Source organism: Macaca mulatta, chromosome 6 (assembly GCF_049350105.2).
Source record: "Macaca mulatta isolate MMU2019108-1 chromosome 6, T2T-MMU8v2.0, whole genome shotgun sequence".
Classification (NCBI taxonomy): Eukaryota; Metazoa; Chordata; class Mammalia; order Primates; family Cercopithecidae; genus Macaca; species Macaca mulatta.
Genome location: NC_133411.1, coordinates 169,555,547 through 169,564,902, shown reverse-complemented (window position 1 = coordinate 169,564,902; position 9,356 = coordinate 169,555,547). Strand labels below are relative to the sequence as shown.

Genomic DNA, 9,356 nt, shown 5'->3' with positions numbered 1-9,356 from the left:
AAATTATGCATCTCATTTTACCTGTCTCTCACAAAGGAAATATTGCCTGCTCTGTCTTTTTATTTCCCAAGATCTTTTGCCTTTCATTAGGAAGATACCCGAGAGATCAGGCTTAGAATAAAGGGAAGAAAATAGGAAAAGGTAGTTCGAGTTCTCAAGGGAGAACACCTAGGTGAGCATATAAGGCAGTGCCTCTCCAGATTTGCTATTTGGCAACCCCTACATTAAAATGACCTGGGAGCTGGTGAAGAGTACAGATTTTCTACCCTCATCCCCAGAACTTCTGATTCAGGGAATCTGACATGGGGATGAGAAATGAAGCTTCTCATTTGCCTATTCTTGTGCTTTCTGGACTCATGCCTGCCTCTGGCTACTCAACTCTCTGATTCACTAATTGGCTATTTCTGCTTCCCCAAGATGCTTGCCTTGTCCTTCTCCGTCAACTGTGTTTCTTTACATCTCTAACAATTTCTGGTCCTTACTGTCTGCCATTCATTCAATTTCCCATTGGTAGCCTATTCAGTACCTTTCCATGTATATACATCTCATCTCCCCAACCATTTTATTATGTGAGGGACTCTGCATCACTGATTTTCCTCTCTGCACTTCACCTTGTACCCTGCTTTCAGTTCTTGTATCCCTTTACAACACCAATGTGTCCAAATGTCTTTAGTACACCAGTGTGTGAAAGATCTCTTCTGTCATCAAATAATTCACAACTTCTGCCTGACAGTAGCTAAAATTCTGGTATTAATCGAGAAAATATATAATTGCAAATCCTACCATAAAATTAATAATGCCTTTGAATAAAATTGCAATATATTAATCTCAACAGTATCTGCTACACTTAAAAATAGTGGCTTGGCCAGGCACAGTGGTTAAGAAGCAAATGGATTTGAAAAATATTTAAAGGGCAAAAATGGATAAAACTTAAAAATAGATTGACTGTAGTAAATGAAAAGAGAAGTCAAAGGTTACTCTTAAGTCATTAAGGTAAACAGAGATGCTATTCACGGAAATGGGTACTACTGGAACTAAAGTGAATTTTGGAGAGAATCCAAGAGTTTTAGAATTTTTTTTTTTTTTTTTTTTTTTTAAACAATAAACACCTTTATTACACGGGTGAAGACAAAACGAGGATTTATTTGCCTTTCCGGGCTTTGATTTTCCTAAGATAGAACTCCAACTCTTTGCCCTCTAGCACATAACCATCTGCTCAGCCACACTGTCCCGGCCTGGAAGCAATGCACGCAAGAAGCTTGCCCTGCTGGAACTGCTCCTCCAGGAGACTGCTGATTTTGGCATTCTTTTTCCTTTCATCATATTTCTTCTGAATTTTTTTAGATCTTTTTTTGTTTAAAATCTCTTCTTCTTCAGGAGTCAGCTTGGCTCCCTTCTTGCGGCCCAGGGGCAGCGCGTAGTGGGACTCGTACCACTGTCGGTACCGTGTGCTGTCGATGAGCACGATGCAATTCTTCACCAGAGTCTTGGTACGGACCAGCTCATTATTAGATGCATTGTAGACAACATCGATGATCCTTGTTTTACGAGTACAACACTCTGAGCCCCAGGAGAAATTCCCTACGTCCAGCCTCAGGGCACGGTATTTCTTGTTACCTCCCCGCACACGGACTGTGTGGATGCGGCGGGGGCCAATCTTGGTGTTGGCAGCCGGGCGCCCCAACTCATATTTCCGCTTCTTGTGGTAGGGCTTTCTCTTGCCCCCGGTTTTGCGGCGCTTGTGCCAGTTGTCCCGAGAAATGCCCATCGCTCGGCGCTGGCTCGAGTTTTAGAATTGTTAAAGTTGAAATACCTAGAAAACAAGTAGAAATGGCAAATAAGCAGTAGGATATTTTGGTGTAAAGTTCCTGAGAGAAATCTGAGCTCCAAATACACCAAACTGGAGACTAGCTTGCAAGATAATTTGTGACACTGTAAACTCTAATGAACTTGGCAGGTGATGAAGTATAATGTGGCAGACTAGAAATATTTTCTTGTCTGTTTAAAAAATATCCATGTTTGGAAATCCATTGGAGTAAAGCTCTTATGAGTTGGGGAGCTAGGAGAAAACCGATCGGGGTTAAAATCTTTAATTGACTCAAGGACTAGTGATGGGGCTGAGTGTGGCATACTGAAGATGCTTGAGTCATGGAACGGACTCCCCTCCCATCTTTCCTTTCCCACAAAGGCCCATTCTATAGGATTACATTTGTCATGTATTTTAATTATCTTCTACAGAATTGCATCCTTTCATTAATTTTATTTTAGGTGGTTGCTATTTCTTTCTCACTCTCTCTTTCCCACTCGTTCCCACTCTCACCAACCAAAGACAACAATCCCCACCCCACCCCACCCTGCATACATTTCTTCTTAATGTTGCTTTCTCTCTAGAGGAAGTCAGCTTCTGGCATCCTAATTATAGGACATGTTTTGTAGCCTGTGAATAAGGCACAATCACAGCTCTTGTTCTTCCCATTGGGAAGGACAGAGCACTTTTTTGTGCTCATAAGAACTGATTCCATACAAGCAGCTATATGTAGATGCCTGTAGCTGAGTACAGTGCAAATGGGAATGCTAAAGTTCAGCCTTCCTCAAGGCTTCTAGTCTATCCAAACTCCACTGCAGAATAATGTCTCCGCTTAGACTACTGCTTTCCCACGAAGGCCTCACTGAACTTTCCTGGGCAGGTCCAAACTACAAAACTTATGGAGGGTCTTTCAAATGGCGATTTCCGTTTTCTGGCATATTTGTCTGCAACTAGATATCTTTTTTGAATCTAAAATGTCATCAATTTAATAATACTTTGTGAGTTTATGTAAATAAGCAAACACTAACATAGCAATTGTATGAAACAATCTAGTTTCAAAAATATTAAAATGTGGAAAAAGGACATCTTGTATTCTAATAAATATAGCTTTTACTGAAATGGATTAGTAAGAAACGACAAGTTCTACAGAGAAATCATTCTATTCCCCTTTTCTTTGTTTCTTCGTCTGTAAATGGGTTTCGGTAAAATCAGTAAAAGACTAAGTGATGGTCATTACTCAAGTAAATCCAATCAAAATAAGTAGAAAAAGCAAAATGGGTAAGAAATTTATGATGAGATTGTTTTACTACAAATCCTTCTTTGATCTACTACAATGCTTGGGGGAATGGATAGGAATCTGGCTCACTGAATTTTTTTATTTAATTCAGGGTTGATGAAAAACCTGTTGTTTGTTGTTCTTGTTATTGTTTTGACTTTGTGTTGAGGGGAAGAAACTTGAAAACCATGTTAGCAGCCTTTCCTGTGTTAGTAGGTAAACCACAAATAATGGAAATGACTGATCCTTTCTGGGCGAGTGGTGATGTTTCTGAACCTGGTTCCCAGAAGAGCAAATAGAGACATACAGGTGTAGGCCAATGTTGTCATAAGGGATCAACAATTTTTATTTTAATAAAAGTAGTTCCTGTCAGTGCCTATTAAAAAAAAATCAATACTGTCAAACCACTTCATTTTGGTATTAAGGTTTAGCTCAAAGCCAAAGTTAATACTGAAGTTTTTGGCCAGGCATGGTGGCTCACGCCTGTAATCCCAGCACTTTGGGAGACCGAGGTGGGTGGATCACCTGAGGTCAGGAGTTTAAGACCAGCCTGGCCAAAATATGAAACCCTGTCTCTACAAAAAAATACAAAAAATTAGCCGGGCATGATGGCAGGTGCCTGTAATCCCAGCTACTCAGGAGGCTGAGGCAGGGGAATCACTTGAACCTGGGAGGCAGAGGTTGCAGTGAGCCAAGATCTTGCCGTTGCACTCCAGCCTGGGTGACAGAGTGAGACTCTATCTCAAAAAAAAAAAAAACAAACAAAAACAAAAAAATTGAAGCTTTTGAGAAGTGAGTTCACCTAAAGTAAAATATATTGCATTTAATAAAAATGCTATTTGAGTGTGGTAAAAATTGAGAAGATGATTCAAGAATGATTATAATTCATGAAAAACTGATATAATTATTGATTTGAAGATCTTCTAACTCCAGACTATTTCTTCTTCTTTGGTTATTGTTTGCTAATTAGATGTCTAATAGGAAATCTTTTTTTTTTCCTGAGATTTATACATTTTGCCCTCAGGGTAGAGTGGTTTAAAAACTCCTACGGTTAACTGAAGGCCAAAGTTTCTTAAATTCTAATTCATTCTAATATCAGAGTTTTATATTATTTATCAAGAATCCAAGTATAGATTAGACTTAATTTTATAGATTTTTTCTCCCATAGTCCTAACCCACTGATACACTTTTTAGAGAACTGGGCATGGAGGAAAAATAATTCTGAAGTAAAGACTTATTTCTGCTTTTTAGCCTACTTGGGTCTTCTCTCCATTCTTGAAGTCAACACTTTTGCTGTAGCCACAGAAGACTTGCAAATATGGCTTTGTCTTCCTGGGATGCTTACTTACAGAAACACAGCGCGTGCACACACACACACACACACACACACACTCACTCACATATACACACAATAGTACTCCATTCAGCCACCTCTCACTCATTCCCTGATCTCAGTTCAAGCCCCACCTCTTGGGAGACAAGGTCCCATCCCTCTGTAATGTGGTCACTGCACCCTGCTCTCTTTCATGGTATTAAATAAAAAGTATAGGAGGCCATTGTTTTGGACAAAGCTAGGCCCCAACAGACCAGACTAAAAATTAAAGTGGAGTCACTTTCACTAAACTGAAACTAAATTGTTATCCACCTTCAGAGAAATCAAGAGAGAGACATAATTTCCCGAATAGGTCAGTTTCAATTGGTATGAAAAGGAAGTTGCCCCTGCCTTTAATCCTCACAAAAAAAATAACCTGATGTTAACCAGTCGGTTATTTTTCTATTGTTCTGTTTCCTGTTCCTGCCTTACAAGGAAACTAATTTTGAAATGACGAATTCATTTTTGTTTTGTGTTTCTGCTTTCTTCAGCCCTTTCTATAAAGCCAATCTCCTCTGTTCAGCTCATTGGAATGCTGATTATATTTTATGAAATGAAGTGCTGCCCAATTTTAGAACCAAAAATAAAGTTAATTAAGATCTTTAAACCTGTTGTGATTTTGTCTTTTGACAGTGGCACTTTTCCTGGTTGGTGAATATATATTTATTTCTAAAAGTGTGTGTTTAAAATCTCTCAGCCACCTAATGTAAGCTCAGGCAGAAAGGGATGTATGGGTAGGTTTTACTCACCTGGTATATAATAAACAAGGATTCAATAAGTATTTGTTGATTCAATGAATGACTAGTTGATTTATCCCCTAACAATGAAAATGAAACTTGCTAGAGGTGGGGTTTATTTGGGCTCATTAAAATGAAACAGAAAGGAACTAGAGTCAATTGGAAATATGAGCCAGGTAAGGTGGAGAAAGTTTGGGAGAGAGAAACAGAATTCCTCAAAAAACTGAAGTTAGCCCAGCTTATTAGGCTAAAGGTCCCCCATATAGGATTGTCCTTCTATCATCTAGATGACATTGTGCCCAGAAGAGAATAAGGCTGGTGCTTGAGAGGATTATCACTTCAAGTCGTGATCTGAGTATAAATTAGCAAAATTAGGTAATCCTCAAGTTATTTCTAGTGGGAAGTGCCATTTCAAAAATCTAGAATGAGACAAAGGTTTTACAACTTAGGGAGTTCTTCAGGCGTGCCCCACCCTAAGCTTTCTGCAAGCAGCAATAAACCACACCTCAGATAATGGGGTTATACAATCCCTCTTTGTTTCCTGTTCCACTCTCAGGAAGAAATACTTTATTTGGAGGGGAAGGGGCAGTCGGTCAAAGAGCTGCCTCTGCCCCCAGTCTCCGTCCCTCCAGCCCACCATTACATGCTTCTGCCAGAATGACGCTTGGAATCTGCACTCACAATGTGTCATTTCCCTGGCACTCTTCAGACTCTCTCTTGCCCTCAGCATAACAGCCTCAGCAGCCATCTGACCCTGCGCTGTCTCTCCAGCCTCAACTTTCGCCACTCTTTGTCTCCCGTTCCATGTACTCTACACCAGGAGTCCCCAGTCCCTGAGCCACGGGCCCATAGCAGTCCATGCCTGTAAGGAACCAGTCCGCACAGCAGGAGGTAAGTGGCAGGCGAGCTCTGCCTGCTGTCAGATCAGTGGAGACATGAAATTCGTATAGGAAGGCAACCCTATCGTGAATTGTGCGTGCAAGGGATCTAGGTCACGCCCTCATGAGAATTTAATGAATGCCTGATAATCTGAGGTGGAACAGTTTCATCCCAAAACTATCCCCCAACCACTGTCCATGGAAAAATTGTCTTCCATGAAACCAGTATCTGGTGCCAAAAAGGTTGAAGACCACTGCTCTGTGGAACACCTCATGAACTTCCTCCCGTTTCTGGAACTCATTCTTCTACCTGGAGCACTCTTCCCCAACCTCCCTACCTAGCTAACTCCTACGTTTCTTCAGGTAACTTTAAATAAATGTTCCTTTTCCCAAGAGCCCTCCCCTGACTATACCACTGTGTGTATGTGTGTGTGTGTGCACGCACACGTGTGCACATATGTACACATACACATATATACACACACACAAGCATATACATTTTTTCTGACCCATGGAGACGTCTTACCCTTTACCTCTAAATACTCTGGGGTGAATTTCCTAAAAACAAGAGTGTTTTTATATATAGCCACCATATAATTATCAAAATCAGGAAATTTGAGATTGTTAAAATGCTATCACCTAACTGTAGTTCACATTCAAATTTCGCCCATTGTCCAAGAATACCCCTTATATCTATTTTATCTTCCTCTAGTATAGGATTCAACCCAGAATTATGCATTACATTTAGTTTTTATTTTTATTTTAATCATAAACAGTTATTTTGCCCCTTTTTTGACCATTTACACTTGAAAAACGCAGGCCAGTAGTTTTATAGAATAGCTCCCCAATTTGAGGTTTCTTAATGTTTCTACCAGAGGGGAAACTCGTGTTCTCAATACATCATGTCAGGAGGCAAGAGATGTCATTGTATCCCATTATTTGTGATACTATAACCATAATAGGTCCAGCACCCAATATGTGCAGCAAATCAATATGCCAAGATGTCAAGTTGCAGGAGAAAGAGATTTAACTGGAGGGCTGTCAAATGAAGAGATGGGAGGAAACCTCAAGTCCATCTCTGAGGAGTTTGGGGCTAAAGTTTATACGAGTTTAGAACAGGCAGAAGTGTGAAGATTGTTGATTGGTCAAAGAGTGCAGGGTGAAATCATAGGACAGAGAGATGAAGAAACTGTGTCCTCGTCCTCATGCTGATTCTGTTCCTATGTGGGGTCCTCAAATGGGTTGACGTCAGTTGTTTCACTGGACTTCAGGATCTGAAAAACATCTTCAGCAATTATTAAAAGCCTTACGATTCTAACATCAGAAACTCAAATCTTAAAACCCTTATGACTCTAATGTCAGAAATCCTATCTTTAGGAGCAATGGGGAAGCAAATGGTCTAGATCTAGTGACTTTCAGTTACAAGGAAGTAGGTCAAAGTGCAACCTGATTAATGCTTAGTTATAACTCTATTTCTGTCCAGAATTCTTGTTAACCCTGTGAGGACAGCTTCAACACTTGCTTTGATCTCTGTTGTAAGGTGGTGTCTGCCACACTTCTCCACTAAAAAGTGATTCTTTTTATCATTATAATGAATAATATTGGGGGAGGATACTTTGAAATTATATAAATATTTAGTTTCTCATCAAACTTTCATTCACCAATTTGACATTCAAGTTATATCTGCTTTATTTTTAAGGAAGTTCATTTTACATGCTTAAAAAAAAATAAAGACTATTCTTATGATAAATGGACTTTTAATCCTGCCCCACCGAAAATAACTACATTTCCCACATCAATCCAATCTCTTGATTTAAGAAGATCTTACTACCTAATAGTGAGAGAAGTCTGATATGGATGGCATTCACCAAGGCAAGATTTCTCATTTGCATTTTCAGCGCTATTCATGATCTTTTCATTTCCTTTTCCTTTGCAGTAAAAAAGAAATCCATGAAAGTGTGTGTGTGTGTGTGTGTGTGTGTGTGTGTGTGTGTGTGTGTGTGTGTATGTGTTTTGATGGAGTCTCACTCTGTCGCCCAGGCTGGAGTGCAGTGGCACGATCTTGGCTCACTGCAAGCTCCGCCTCCCAGGTTCACGCCATTCTCCTGCCTCAGCCTCTCAAGTAGCTGGGACTACAGGCGCCTGCCACCACGCCCGGCTAATTTTTTGGATTTTTATTAGAGACGGGGTTTCACCGTATTAGCCAGGATAGTCTCCCGACCTCGGTATGCGCCTGACTCGGCCTCCCAAAGTTCTGGGATTACAGGTGTGAGCCACTGTGCCTGGCTGGTGCATTTTTTATAATAACAAAGAAAATACACAATATTATTTCCAGCTTGCTAAATGTCATAATATTGCTTTTGGTCACATTATGATAGGCATCCGTAATTACATTTACCTTTTCATGCTTGCTACAAGGGCTTACTTAGTCTCTGAAGAGCTTCCTGCAGCCTTGGGGTCTGTGGATTGAAAATCAGTTGGATTGATGAAAGCTATGAGGAGAATTATGATGAGGGTCAGATCATATGGGCATGAGGAAAGTAAAATATTACCATTTAAACTAGAAATAAAACTTTTCCTAAGCGATCATATTTACCATGACAGGCCGGGTAATTCACTGTAAGATTAATAGTACTTGACATTCACTCATCCACTTATTCAAAAGAAAATTATCCTATGAGCCTACTACATGAGAAGGACTATTATATACGACTTCTAACTTTATAAAATGTATCTTTGAATAATTTCCGTCTGAGTCTTTAAGAAAAATTTGGCCAAAAAGAACCGTGAGAGTTTGCTTGTTGGCTTTATTTAAAAGAGTTCAGAAACTGGAAACTTCTAGGTAAAGCAGCATTTTTTTTAATCATCATTATACTTGAAGATCTGGGATATATGTGCAGAATGTGCAGGTTTGTTACGTAAGTATACCTGTGCCATGGTAGTTTTCTGCACCCATTAACCCGTCATCTATATTAGGTATTTCTCCTAATGCTATCCCTCCCCTAGCCCCCCACCCCACAACAGGCCCCGGTGTGTGATGTTCCCCTCCCTGTGTCCATGTGTTCTCATAGTGCAACTCCCACTTATGAGTGAGAACATGCGGTGTTTGGTTTTCTGTTCCTGTGTTGGCTTGCTGAAAATTATGGTTTCCAGCTTCATCCATGTCCCTTCAAAGGACTCATCCTTTTTTATGGCTGCATAATATTCCATTCTGTGTATGTGCCACATTTTCTTTATCCAGTCGATCATTAATGGGCATTTGGGTTGGTTCCAAGTCTTTGCTATT

General features: G+C 40.0%; 1 protein-coding gene and 1 pseudogene across 4 annotated transcripts in view; one reads left to right on the top strand and one right to left on the bottom strand.

Annotated features, from left to right (window-relative positions):
- The window catches only part of ATP10B (ATPase phospholipid transporting 10B (putative)), a 360,064-nt gene that overhangs the window by 224,493 nt on the left and 126,215 nt on the right, over positions 1-9,356 (top strand). Inside the window, exon 1 of one of the 3 annotated variants that reach the window (XM_077937418.1) lies at positions 5,771-6,083. The exons of the other annotated variants lie outside the window; for them this stretch is intronic. The gene's annotated coding sequence lies outside the window, so the exon portion shown is untranslated. Of the gene's footprint in view, positions 1-5,770; positions 6,084-9,356 lie in introns of those variants that run through there. 3 annotated transcript variants of the gene reach the window in all.
- On the bottom strand, positions 1,124-1,783 carry LOC698297 (small ribosomal subunit protein eS8 pseudogene; annotated as a pseudogene). Its single transcript, XR_001445641.3, has one exon. The product of XR_001445641.3 is annotated as a small ribosomal subunit protein eS8 pseudogene (transcript).